At 39.0% G+C, this 14082-nt stretch overlaps 1 protein-coding gene across 1 annotated transcript in view; it reads right to left on the reverse strand.

Annotated features, from left to right (window-relative positions):
• TUB (tubby bipartite transcription factor) overlaps positions 1-14082 on the reverse strand; it is a 37956-nt gene that overhangs the window by 15591 nt on the left and 8283 nt on the right. The window lies entirely within an intron of this gene.

The raw sequence follows: 14082 nt of genomic DNA on the forward strand, positions 1-14082 counted from the left end.
CAGATTATGCCATGTCCCCTAATAAACAACACTGCTGTTACGAAACAATGCTTCAAAGGTTCTGAAACTTGGACAACTCACAAGTGTATCTAGCAGTGTATATACAACAGGAAGAGCAGCATGTTAACAAGCCTAAATATGCCTGCTGAGTTAGTAAATTCCTACACAGTTAAAACATCAGAGTTGAACTATAAAGAAGACGGTACATATTCATTGGCACCTCCATCCTCTGAGATGGACGTGGTACTGGTAAACCCACTCTGAGGATGCCCAGAGTCCCCAGAGGTGCCTTACAGCTTCATGCTGTGATTCTGTGGCTTCTGATGACAGCCAGAAAGAAACTACTTCCTTACAGCTGTAAATCACCTCTAAAGACAGAAATTAAAATATGGGGTGGCGTGTGCTCTTATAAGAAGTTAACTTCATTTTTTTTCTTTAGGACAGCAAGTTAAAACATCTGCAAATGTACTTCAGCTCTTGGTCAAGACTTAGCGCTGGCAAATATTACTATGTTAGCTATATAAAAAATCATGTTTGCACCAGGAAAAATGCTAATATTATCATGGACAGATATAGTAAATAACATCAGCCTGTACACTGTTGCTGTTCTGAAATACTTTGTTAAAAAGCAAGCAACATGGTAGAGAATCAGCAAGCACTACAGAGAGGTAGTTCAGTAAGAGAATTGGGTGCTTCTCACACCAAATAGAGCTAAATAAATCCTGTAAGAAGGAGCTGTAGGGACTGGGATTTTTTTCAGTGTGATCTGTAGCAGAAAAGAATTGGGCGCTTCTCACACCAAATAAATCCTGTAAGAAGGAGCTGTAGGGATTGGGATTTTTTTCAGTGTGATCTGTAGCAGAAATCTCCAAGAATACTATTTCAGCCCGCTCTGCCAGCAGCTGTCAACTTGCATTAAAAGACAACTGGATTATACATTTAGCATGCTTCACTGTACTTTCCATACTTGCTCTCACTGTCACTGCAGTACAAAGCACAAGTGGAAAAGAGGGTGGTCCACACCCTCAGGAACAGCACTGGCTGTGCAACTACCTAACAGGATGCAGTCCAACACTGGAAGTTGTGAATGCTCCATCCCTGGCAGTGTTCAAGGCCAGGTTGGACAGAGCCTTGGGCGACGTGGTTTAGTGTGAGGGGTCCCTGCTTATGGCAGGGGGGGGGGGGGAGAGGGCCTTTAAAGGGCCCTTCCCACCCAAATGATCTTCAAGTCCTTTCCAACCGAAACCATTCTATGATTCTGTGATTGCAGTAACATTAACAGAGTTCAAGATCACAAGGAATTATTGACTCATCTTTATCACACACACCCTTATCCAGCAGTTTCTGCACCAATCCTGTAAATTCTGATTTACTTACAGTAAAACTAACAACAACTTGCAACAAATAAACAATCTCTCTATCCAACCTTGAAGGACTAAATAAAGTCCATGAAAATATTTCTCTCATCTTGGTAGGATGATGATTTCAGACAGAGGCTCTGTGTGATGCAGAATGAAGAGTATAATTTCCTGGGTCGCAGGTATAATATGGCAGTGAACGGAATAGCATTTTTCTTAAAACCTCAGAATAAGCACTACAGCAAAGGTGCTCTAGCACAGACAGGCAGCTGCTCAGATCCACAGTGGTATTTTTAACAGCTTTAACCACATTAACCATTATCATTAAAGCGGCTGCTTAAAGTTAAGTTCTTACCTCAATTGCAAAAGTATTAAGCATCCATGAATTTAACAAAACACTCATACCTCATGCATATCTATCTAGCCTATTATTAAGCTTCAGACAACACAAATCTAATTTTAAGAAGCCATTTCAAAAGGAACAAACCATCTTATTCTTCAAAACAGACACTGATCTGCAGCAAATGAAATGCCTTCAACAGCGTTAAGACACTGCACTGAGGCTGCTTTTTTCTGATGCCTGCAGAACATCTGCGCTCACATCCCGTGCTGTCAGGAACATCACGTATTACTAAGCATTAGGACAAGGCTACGCTGGTAGGTCACACTTTTAGAGAAGAAAAATCAATTTCAGTGTTCTGAAGAGTGCATCACTGGTAGGGTGTGTTATTAAGCATTACAAATGTTTCACTGGCAACCCCATTTAAGGGAATGGAAGACGCAGCCAGACAGAAAGGAGAGGAAAAAAAGAACCTCCACTGCATTAGAATACTGTAGATGGTCTGTGGCAAATCCAGCGTTAACTGTTTAATATTTGTGTGTGTGAACACATCTTGGTTGCGATATGCAGATGTGTAAAATGGTATTAAATGCAAGCATACATACATGTTTCTTTTTTCTGTATCATGAGATCTAACTGTACCTTTGTAAGTCATAGTTCAAAAGGCAGCTTTACCATCACTTACTATCTGAAAACATTTCCAAGCTTGTGTAATTGTGACACTCAAGGTGGATCTCTCCCTGTGTTCTCACTTTCTTTACCTTGTGATTCCTTTCTACTCGCTTACTGGAAAGACAGTTCACTGTGCAAAAAAAACAAACCATTCATATCTATAGTTATAAGTTACCCAGTTTAAGGATAGGGTCAAAAGAGGCAAAGAAGCGAGCAGGCTGTGCCAAAAAAGAAAGTCCTTATTGCTACAGCCAGCATTTTCTACAGCTTTTCTGAAAAATCCGATAGAAGAAAGCCTGATAGAGATGTCCTTGAATACCTGCTAAGAAGAAATGGGAATTTTTGAAAGGCAACTGTGAAGGAGGGCAGGGAGGAAATAGGAAGACTTGAAACAATCCCCAGAATAGCAGTCCCTTCAGTAATGGCCTTCTGGTAAACTTTGACTAGGTGATGTCTTGGGTGAAACCGAGAAACGAAAACAAAGAGATAACGAAAAAAAAGCAACAGAAAATTGGCATTCACTGGCATTTCCATCCTATAAACTGCTATTTATCAAAGCCTATATTCTGTTAGCACCTAAAATCATCTAGACATTATTGATAAATAGTCAGTATCACGCTCTTAAAAGCTGGTAATCTAAGCTACCTTGTAGAACGTGTTTATAACCTGAATTAATCTAAATTGTGAGAAATTCAAAGTACATTAGGTGTACATGCACTTCATTTTGATCTCAGGTATGGAATTTTTAGATAGGATTTTTTTCTTTTGGTTTAAACACACAAAATGTTAACTATCTACACACAAAAAATCACAAGATCCAGGCCTGGAATGAGGGGAGAGAGAAAAAGGTCTGGGAAAAATAAAGAAGAGAACTGTTACTGAAAGCCTTGGGAAAGGAATAAAGCAGCAAAATTTTGCTTAGTCTTTTTGATGTACAAGAAACAGCTCTAAACTTCTGTGAATTTTATGATACCTCATTGTGCCTATTTGAAACTTCAGCTTCTAATGAATGGACCAACAACCCAAAATCCATTCAGTCTCACTGGATTTAGGAATGACAATACATTTCACAGCTATGAACTCAAGAGCTTGCTTTACTGTTCCAACCCTGCAATTAAAGGAAATCTCTTTATGGAAGGTCACCAAGCATTCATTTCTCTATCCTGGATCTCCATCAGCTTTCTGCTGAATAGCTTCCAACCTTTTTCGTATGTCCTATAGATAAATGCTAAAATAAACATAGGTGAGCCATCTCAGTTCTACTAGACGTAGTTACCAAATTTCTTTCTGACAAAGTAAGTAAGTACAGGCTACATGGGATGGAGTCTTTATGTCCTAAAGTATATCCCCCCTCCTTGACCCTACAGATCTAGAGGCTAGTTTAGGGTGGAGGTTTTTTTCCCCACAATAGGACTAGTAGACCATTACAAGCGCAGTTCTGGGTATTCATTTGAGTCTTATGCATTCTTATTTCAGCTTCACAATCTTCAAAATGATATTGCAGAAAAGAAGTACGCTTTCCTAACCCTATTTGCAAGTGGGAAACTAAGGGCCTAGTCATGCTGAACTCAAACCTTAGATCAGTCTCTAGAGTAGTCCTGTCTTAAACCTAGAATCTGTAACAGAGTAAGTCCAAGTGGAACTTCCCCTCAAATCTGGACAGAAATTAAGCATTTCTAGACACTGCACCAGAGAAATTCCCAAAGTAATGAGAGTCTAATGGCACTATAATACTACAGAAGAATAAGAAAATTAAAGAGGATAGGCCAGAATTGTAATTTTTATTTTTTCATTACTCAAGAAGTAATTAAGAAAGAGTACTGAAAATTTTTAAGGGGTGGAGGGACAATGTCAAATGGGAGGAAAAGACTACATGCTACCGGGCTATGTATGACCGGGGACACTAAAGAGAGGCAGCTGATGTATGTGGCCAGCACTGAGGATAGATGAGCACGCGACCAAACACGAGGAGAGATTCTGCTGACAGTAGTACACGATGCACAAGGGTAGTCTTGAAAATATTAGTTACAGATTAAGTATGTGACAAACCCAGCAGCAAATTACAGGCATAAGCATGGTGAGTCAGCTCTCCAGAACATTATTTAAGTATTTGACTATATACAACATGAATCCTCAGTAATTGGATCTTGCAGGAAAAGAATCTAATTGTGTTTATACACACCATGTTCCTCTCTGCATGTATTTATACATGCAAACATTTTGCTGTGAAAAGATTTTCAGCAAATATTATTTCCTCTTGGTTCTTTTACATGAACTTGTAAGTACAAGAAAGAATGATTAACTGATTACTTACAGAAAGTCTTTAATGCTCCTAGGACACCATGAAAAGACAGATTTCTAAATTATTTGAGAATAACTGTTAGAATAAATGAAGAATTTCCTCATAAGACATTTGCAAACTAAGAAAGAAACTAAAAAGAAAGTATCATACATCAGAGAGAACTAATTCTGCCCAGTGACTGAACAGCAAAAGAGATTACATATCAGGAAAGGATCATAGCATAGAGAACAAGTATTTCTGTCCCTACTTTACAAATGAGGAACTGCAAGATAGAAAAATTCTTGTTTTCATTTTATAAAACATTGAAGACACAAATTCAACATGTGAAGTCTGGCATATTGCTCACAAAGTTTTAAAGATATGCTTGAACCCTTTGCAGATCAGATCTGAAGAGCTAACTGAGGTCAGGTGGGAGTTCTCTGGAACCAGAGAAAATCTCAAGCCGCATTTTCTGACCTCAGTTACATACAATAAGGGTTCTACAACAAGTATGTCCTTCCTCTACAAACAAGCTGACAGCAAATGCAAGCACACTAGATACCAGGCTAGATTAGCCACTGGTCTGTCACAGAAGTCATACCCACGTGAATAACACTCAAGGCTGAGGCCAGCAGCAATGCTGCAATTGCAATTGCTCTTCAAGAACACTTCAGAGCAGCTCCTCCTCCAACTAGGGATGGCAGCATCACACTTCAAAGGCTGGTTGGCCTACTCCAAGGTCAAAGACAGGGGGTCTGTCTTCAGAGAAATCTGTTATCAGACTGACACAAGAACAAATAGAGTTTCTGCCCCTTAAAGAACTTGGCTTACAGCAAACCCAGCTTCTGCTTTTATTGTCTCAAGTGATCTACATTTTAAATTAAAAAGACAAAACAGCAGTTGATTATAGGTTTTTTTAAATCTGCATTTATCAAGAAGTGTGACTGCTGAGTATAATTACATTTCATTCCCGAACAGTGGTACAAGAAACTAGTATTGCACAAATCAATAAGTGAAAAAGGTCCTTTCTCAGAATGACTGCTTAGGAAGTTCTAATAAAACAGTTAGCAAGCCATTTCCCAGTATATGCCTGTTCTCACGTGGGCTGTTCATCCACTGATATGGGTCCAAGCAACTGCAAAATCACAAAGAGATTTGTTTATAGGGACAGGGGGCAAATAGAAAGTTTTTTAGGAAAGGACCTTTGGAGGTGGTTGAGCCCAAACTTCCATCAAAAGGACTACTGATAACACCAGATCAGGTCACTAAAAAGCAAGTGCTTGAGCAGCAAGCTCTACATTTACTGTGATGAAATCTAAGAAAATGTGGCAGGAACTGTGCTTTCATAAATCTCTACCCTGAGGAGGCTAAAATGACTTCTTCACAATCAAGTCCCTGTGTTGCCAAAGCACAGCCTGAAAGGGTTGTCAGACCTAGAAATAACTGGACTTTTCTTTTATTGTTCCTCCTGCCCTTTCTCTTTAATGCACAGGGAAGCCAAGATAAATCTACATGAACTTCCCTCCCCCTGTCAGAATGGAAGTGTTACAGTGAGAAATTATAAGTATCCAACAAATGGTCCTGCTTTCTTAGGCAGCCAGCATTAATGTAGTTGCTTGTTACATATAAAAATGGAACAGGAGGCACAAATCAAAACAGACAGACAAGCGTGAAAGAAAGAGCAGAAACACAGAAGCAGCAAACCAAATCAAAACATGAAATAGCCATCCTGGCAGAAAAAGTGCTGTGTGTCAAAGCAGCTCGCTTGCTTTCTGGCTCTCATAAAGACAGCAGGGAATACCCAACATACTATATATGTTTCATGTACAACATGAAAAAAATTGCTGTGAAGGTATCATTTATTTGAACATTTTAAACTCATCAAGATTTCTGATTTCAGCGACAAAAGTCTTAATGCCCAGGGCACTGAGTGAACCAGTGTAGTTCAAAGCAGGGGTTTTGCAGAATGTATTTGCATGCTGTAAGTACAAGAGTACAGCTAGGAAGAAAAACTAAAACAACAACTTTTCACAGAATGATTTCTGAATCTTCTTAACAAATTTCATTTTGAATTAACTCCTGGTTTGCAGATTTTCTGGGTCTTTTTAAAGGTTCCATTTTACCTTCCTGATCTGTTTCCACTCCATTCATTGCACACAGGCAAAAAAAAGTACTTTATCCAGTATATTTATTAATTTCTTCACAAACATATATTGGGGGGAAAAAACAACCAAACAAAAACCCCCACCCACTATGCACCTGTAATACATTCATGAATCTCAATTTTTAAAGAATCATCAAGGTATTTGACATCTGAAGATGCTGTGGTTTTGTATTTGTAATATTATGCAGGGTGAATACTTTTCGTAGGTTCCTGCCACAACTGTTTTCACTTGTTTGCATTATTTTTCTGTTGAAACCATTCAACAATCCTGTTCAGTAATAGCCTTAGTCACCCCTGACTAGCATCACAAACCAAACCAGAATTTAATCCACTATTTCCACTGGAAAGACAACCTTATTCATAATAATTCATGACATTTTATTTGGGGTTTTTTTCCAGTACTGAATACTATGTCAAACAATAAGCTGGGAGACCAAAGCTTTCAGAAATACCAGTTTCGTGAGCTAAGCTACTACAAAATGTCCTAAATTTACTGTATTTGCAGGCTCTGTCTCACCAAAGTGATGTTTCTTTTTAAAAACAGGCACAGTGTATACTGGATACCCCCATTAATAATGAAATATCAGTAATACTCACAGATACAGAAGGAAAAAAAAAAGCTAAATACCATACGACCCATCACAGAATTACAAAATGCACTGACCCCTAACTTGAGAGGCACAATCAGCTCTACATGAGCAATTAGCCACATTCCTTTTTCTGCCTTATGTCAGCATAACCTCATTAAACCTAATATTTCCTTCACGTTTGTCTTTAGAACATTGTTCTGATCATAGTTTCATTGTTCTCTGAGCCACTTAAAAATGCATTACACATCTAAGACCGAAGTACAGCCATTACACTACATCTGCAAGAGCTATTCATGTATAAGTCACTGATTTTCACTCTGAATTAGCTTATTATTCACAGAATCTGATCTAAAGGTTCTTTTTTCTTAAAGCACAGAAATCTTGGCTATGCTTGGAAAGGTAATGCTCACTGTAGTTAAATTCTAACAGAAACCTTTAAAATGTTATTTTAGCATATTAAGTGCACTTATCCTGCTTGTGTACAGGACATACAAAGGTTACAGTCAGAGTAGTCAGAGTGGAGACAAAACCTGCAAAGCTAAAAGCAGAACCTAAAACTTTCAAGATTTCATCTAACTACCAATGAACCTCCTCCAACAAAATCTCTTGTGCCACAAAATGGCATGAAACAATTTACCCTTCATCCATTTTCATTATTCAGATCTGAAGTCATTAGCAAATCCATTCAATATTATTATAAAATCTTTCAAGGTTCACACTTACTCTATAAAGTAACTGAAAAACTGATATAAGTTCTACTACAGGGTTCTGTTATCACTTGCGTTTTCTTCATTCCTAAATAACATGAACTAGCTATGTCTGCAGTGGATTGATCACTAAAATCCCTCTGGAATTTTAAAGCTGCATTTGGTTCTGGATGAAAAAGTACTTTTTTAAAGTAAAAAAAATTTTACTTTTTTAAAGTAAAAAAATCCAAAACCAAATTATTTTGCAGCTTCAGTAAGGATGTAAGAATGGAAATCCAGTGATAATCCCCTGAAAACACTCCAGTTTTACAACACTATCAAAGGTAAACTAGGTATGATTCCAAGGGTGGAATTATATATGAATGAACAGCTAAACACCACTGTGCAGAAAAAGTAGATGAGCTGGACGAGATGGTGCTAAGTGTATGCTCTGAATACACTTCAACTGACAGGGATGCTTGTTCCTTGAGATTTGTTACTAATCATCAACATAACCTTCAGGAGAGGAGGTACTCGAAATTTTCTTTAGTATAGTTGATGAATAACACCTCCAGTCCATGGAAACACACACAAGATGCTATTGATGGGCAAATGCTGAAGGCCAGAGAAGATCACGTAGAGCACAGCTAATAATATTAGTTTCCAGCACAGAGCAGTATCAGCATGCAAAAACTCTCAGTCTGCATTAAGTTGTGTTACTTTTACTGACACAACTATTAAAATATGTCAAGATTTGCCTGTTTGGGGAATTTTTCAGAAAATTAATAGAAATGTTATTGGCATATAAGAAAAATACTAGATGTTACCTGCTGAGAGGTAATAGAAAACTGTGCAACTCCTTCACAGTAAACACACACCGCTCAGGGTCTAACTTGCCTACACCTAGCAGTAAGCTTGCAGAGAGCTATCGAGCCCAGGCAGCCACAGCATGTGTGTGACCAGCATCTGCAGAACAGCCCTGGAAATCACACACTGAAATCATTACAGCTTCTCGCCCTGTGCTGGAACTGATCAGCACAATCCTGAAGTTCTGAACATAGCACAGACACAGACACCGCATGAAGGCAAACAAGGCATTAAGAGATTAAACAGAGCCTCAAGGTTATGTTGTAACCATGATTTAAGTACTACCCTGCACAGTGAGCAGTTACAGCTTAAGACAGGTTTACCTTTAAACTAGTAAAAGAATTTTTACTTTCCAGTAAGATGTACTTCAACGTAAAATTTGGCATCTGTATTACTGTGCTGCAGTGGCATTACTTTTTGCATTAAATTGAGAAACATTAGGTTTCCGTTCACTTATTTTGCCAAAGATTTTTACATTCTGATAATTTTTTCCTTTGACTTTTACATATTATTTGAAGCTTAGGTATTGCCACACACCATCTTTTTTCCAAATATATGGATGAAGTCTTTGACTCAGGGCCAGATTCTAAAGCCTGTCTAACCTGGGGCTTCCTTTGCAGCCAGAGAGACTACAGACATAGAGATGCTGTAGATTCAGATCTCAATAATTAAGCTGCAATATGTAAAACATGTGTAAAGGATTTGGAAAAGGTAAACTCAAATCCTGCAAAATCCCTGTAGGTAAGCCCCAATACTCTGACCTCAGTTATTACCCTTATTAGTCATTGCTACCTTTACATAGACTTGTCAAGGATATACACTATTTTCTTACTTAAGCAATAATGGAGAGACTGTTGGACATACACAAGACAAGAATACAGTCCAGGCAGGATAGTGTTGCAGTGGCCTTATCCAAGAACTACACATTATTGAAGAGGTATTCACCATCAAATAAAAAGAAATTGTACGTGGTACAAAAACCTCTCTCGCTTTGTGAGTTTGCACATACATATACACAAAATGTGAATACCTCTAAAGTAGCTCATGTTAGTTCTTCCATCACTATGTAGCTCAAATAGTAAATATAATAATAGCAATGTCATTTCCACCTACTCCTTTGTCATTGTCAATAGCGTATTTTTTGTCTACCTACTCTCACCCAAAATCATTGCAGAAAAATTTTCATACAAACACCCACATATGTTGACCAGGTGAGACAGAGTAACACTGAAGTAACAACTTGAAGAACCCTTTTGAGGATGTTATCTCAGTTTTGTTGAATTGATTTACAAAATGCCTACTTAAAAGCTCTAATTTGTATAGCTTCAGCCTCAGTAAAAGTCTGGACAGACGCGACTGCAATTTAAGGCTCTTTTGCCAAATTACATTACATGCAGACAGAAACCACATTGATGTAAGATGGTTCTTATTTCTTTAATAAACACAGCAGGGAAACACCAGCCGTTTTTCCATCAGTACTTTTTTCCTCCTCTGCAATTTGAACACTCTCCTTTTGGAAAAGACTATTTACAAATTTTAGCCCTTCCTCACTTCCATGTGATACATGCCAGAGCAAGACCAGATCACTCACATTTTCCAATCTCATAAAAAATTCAAGAAATTACTTTCAGGCTCTTTACAAAAATTCAAAGAAATTAAAAAAAAAAAAAAGAGAGAGAAAAAAAAAGATGTATTTTCAGTTAATTCCACATCTGACATTCAGCCGCATGCAGCTAACCTTTGTGTTTCCCTTTTTTCTCCTTTCTGGTGCTGCCAGTCTGACAGCCCGCAGCTGCAGCCTTGGTTTTTTTAGTTGGTTTCGGAGCTTGGGCATCCACTACCACCTTTACATCTTCCTGTTCGGCCTCCTGCACTGCTTGAGAGATTCAGGATACCCCACCATAAAGAAAACAGAGAGAGAGAGAAGAAAGAAACAAAGAGAGAGGAGAGAATGAATTGAGAACTCTGGGAAAGTATCAAAGCGTAAGCAGACAGCAGATTTTGTTTGGTATTTCAGACAATTCATGCAGAGAAGAGAGTCAAACAAACCAGAATTTGCAAAGCTACAGTAAACCTGAAAGTGTTAGGTTAGCTGGAATGTATTTCCTAACTTTTTTCCTCCTTCCAATACTCTATTAGCTCCTAACTTTCAGGACAAAAGTGACATCAGAATATTAATGTGTTGCTGAGCTATTGTAGGAAGCACTTTTTCTCACAGTAAAGCTCTGCCAGACTGATCATCAACTGTGGCAGCATGAAGGCAGAAAAACTGTACTTAGTTTGTAGTGCTTGTGCTTAAAGCTACATCTTAACCCTGAAAACAAGGAATCATTGGAAGGTTACTTTCAAAATACAGCTTGCACAGCTGTATATATCACAGTTTGATGAGCAGAACAGCCACGCATTTTATGCTGAGAGGATAACCAAGCCGAAAACAAAAACTCCTCCTATTTCGTAACATACACAAATTAATTAATTCCTTAGAAGTCTCAACATAATATGCATCGCACAAACTGTGAATGTCAGCATAATTCATGCAATGCTTTATCATTTTCCAAAAGCATGACACACTTTGAGGTCAGTATTTGAATCTGTGAAAGCAACACAGGGTAACTCTCTTCTGGCCAGGCCAAGCCTTGAAGTGAAATAACACTGAGTTTACAAAGGCAGAAAAGTAACTGCCTTCGTGAAATACAATACAGCAATCATCAAACTTTACCCCCCAAAGAAAACAACTTGTAAGTGGGCACTAAGAGATTCTGGTGCCAGTTGCTGGTCACTGTCAATTGCTAAGCCCCACTAGGTTCATGTGGTGACTGTGGTTTATCTCAGACGGATATCACCCCGGCACTTGGGGCCTCCCACCATCCCTTTCTTTTTCCCAAAAATAAAGTGCTTTATTTAAAAGGACAAAACCAGTCCACTAAGGAACCCTACCAGAAAGAAATGGTTGCCCATAAAATTACTTTTAAAATATCCTGACAAACTAAATAAACCCCCAAAGGGCCAAATGATGCCCAACGACAGTGGACTGCCAGTAATCTCCCTCTGAAGGGGGAAATTCTCCCTAGGCTTCTGGTCTGTGAGGCAACTCCCCTGTTCATCAGGAATCCTTCCTGCACATGAATAGCAATAGAAACACCAAGTTGATTCTTAGAGGAGTAAGATGTAATGGATTTAGCCCTGTCTGTGGAGACTGTAGCTTGCAAACCCACAGCCACCATCTTCAGCACAGCAGTCTATCATGAATAGCATTATATTCACAACACAGTGAGCATCCGAGGCACTCAGTAAACACACGCTCCTTTTCTCATTACACACAGTTTCAGATTTATAGAAAATATACATTAAATTAGTAGAGGTGTGACTAAAAGCCCAAAGAAACAGCTTGTCACTGCCCAACTCCTCATACGTGTCTTTATCATCCATTACTCACAAGACTGCAGTCCCTTCACTGAGTGTAGAGGAGCACTGGAATCGAGTAAGACATAGAGTGAGTGCACAGGATGATAGGGAAAATGTCACATTAAAGACAATACACTGGGTCCTACTTCCATGGGCATGGCAGCCTTGGACTAAGCAGGGAACCGAAGAGTCTCCACTCCACAGACTTTAAACATGTGACTTGCCAACCCAGCAATCTATCTTGTATTTGTAGCTCAGTCTCTCTTTAAAAACCAGGGGGTGTTCTTTTGTTTTGAAAATGCTAATCCACATTATAATTAAATTCAGTACAAATTGCCTGTATTAAATGAGCAGACAGTTCTCTAAATCATTTTAAATATGGCCATATTCATTCACTCAGATGAAGCATCATTTACTTGGTCCAAAGCAATGATTAATCAGCAAAGGATGAAACATTCTGACATTGCTAATTGAAAAGCTAAAGACTTATCTTTGCTATCTTGTCAGCCATCCTTTGATCTAACAACTAAAAGCCTGAAGCTTTTTGAATTACTTTTGTCTTATAACTTTCAGCAAAAGATATCTAAGTACAAACATGATGGAGCTCCAAAATACAGAGAAGAAAAGATTTCCATTGCTGTAAGGCAGAGAACAAGGTTTCAGTCCAGTAGCCATTCTGAGCATATACCATCACTGCTGTCTCTGGTAAACAGGACTTTCACTTTAAGTGATGGAGGCTTAAAAATAAGATTTAAACCATAAATGTGCAGATGCTGCAGCTGGGTTCATGAAAGGAATTGGCACAGAATTTCCTGTTTCTAAAGGATGCTTTTCTGAGCTTTACAATTACGTTTAAAGCGCCACCTCTAAGATAAACCCAAATCTAATCCCAAAATACCATCTGCACCACAAAACCATCTTACTCTTTGCTATTAACTATTCAGCAAATAGCAAACCTCAACTAAGGCTCATCCACTCACTAATGTTTTCTTTTGTGACTGCAGATACCAAAGAAATTATCTATTTTTGCTACTGACTGTACAAATTCAGTTCAGGACAGTGCTGAATCCTGGGACATTTGGCTACACATACGCATTTAAGCACAGGATGAGCACTGGTCTCTCCTGCCTATAAGCACTAACCTCCTCAGATACCTCATGGGTAAGTGCTGCCCACTGCAGTGGGGTAGGAAGTGAAGTCCACATAGTGCAGCAGTTCCTGCCAACAGGGCCAGCCAATACTTTGATCCCTGCAGAGGAGTGGGCAACAGGCTGTCTTCTGAAGCCTGCCAGCCTGCAGGGAGAGCTCTGTGGACCTACCTTGCTTAGTGGGTCTAACAGATTTAGATGTGGAACAAAGTAAAAAACTCTGTTTTCTGTTTCCAGTGTTCTCATGCCCTGGATAGTCGTAAGAACAACCATTTCTGATACCCTCTGTACTGACTCTGCAGCTGGCCATTAGCACATGGAGCTTTGAACTTACTGAACCAGCACTACTAGTCTGTCTCTGTGGAGATGAAGCAATTCATAGAGGCAATGTTTATCCCCAACCATGTTGTCAGGGGATAAATGTCTTCCCCTCCGCCCTTTACTACATTTTTGGATCACTAAGTAACAGCCTGACAAGAATTTCCCTTCTCAGCAGGATGGGAGCCCTGAGGCAAACTTTAACCTGCATTCCCCACAGGCTTTAGGTAGCCCCATAAAACAGTTCCCCGCA

This window comes from Nestor notabilis, unplaced genomic scaffold, assembly GCF_000696875.1.
Source record: "Nestor notabilis isolate BGI_N333 unplaced genomic scaffold, ASM69687v1 scaffold1701, whole genome shotgun sequence".
NCBI classification, from domain to species: Eukaryota; Metazoa; Chordata; class Aves; order Psittaciformes; family Psittacidae; genus Nestor; species Nestor notabilis.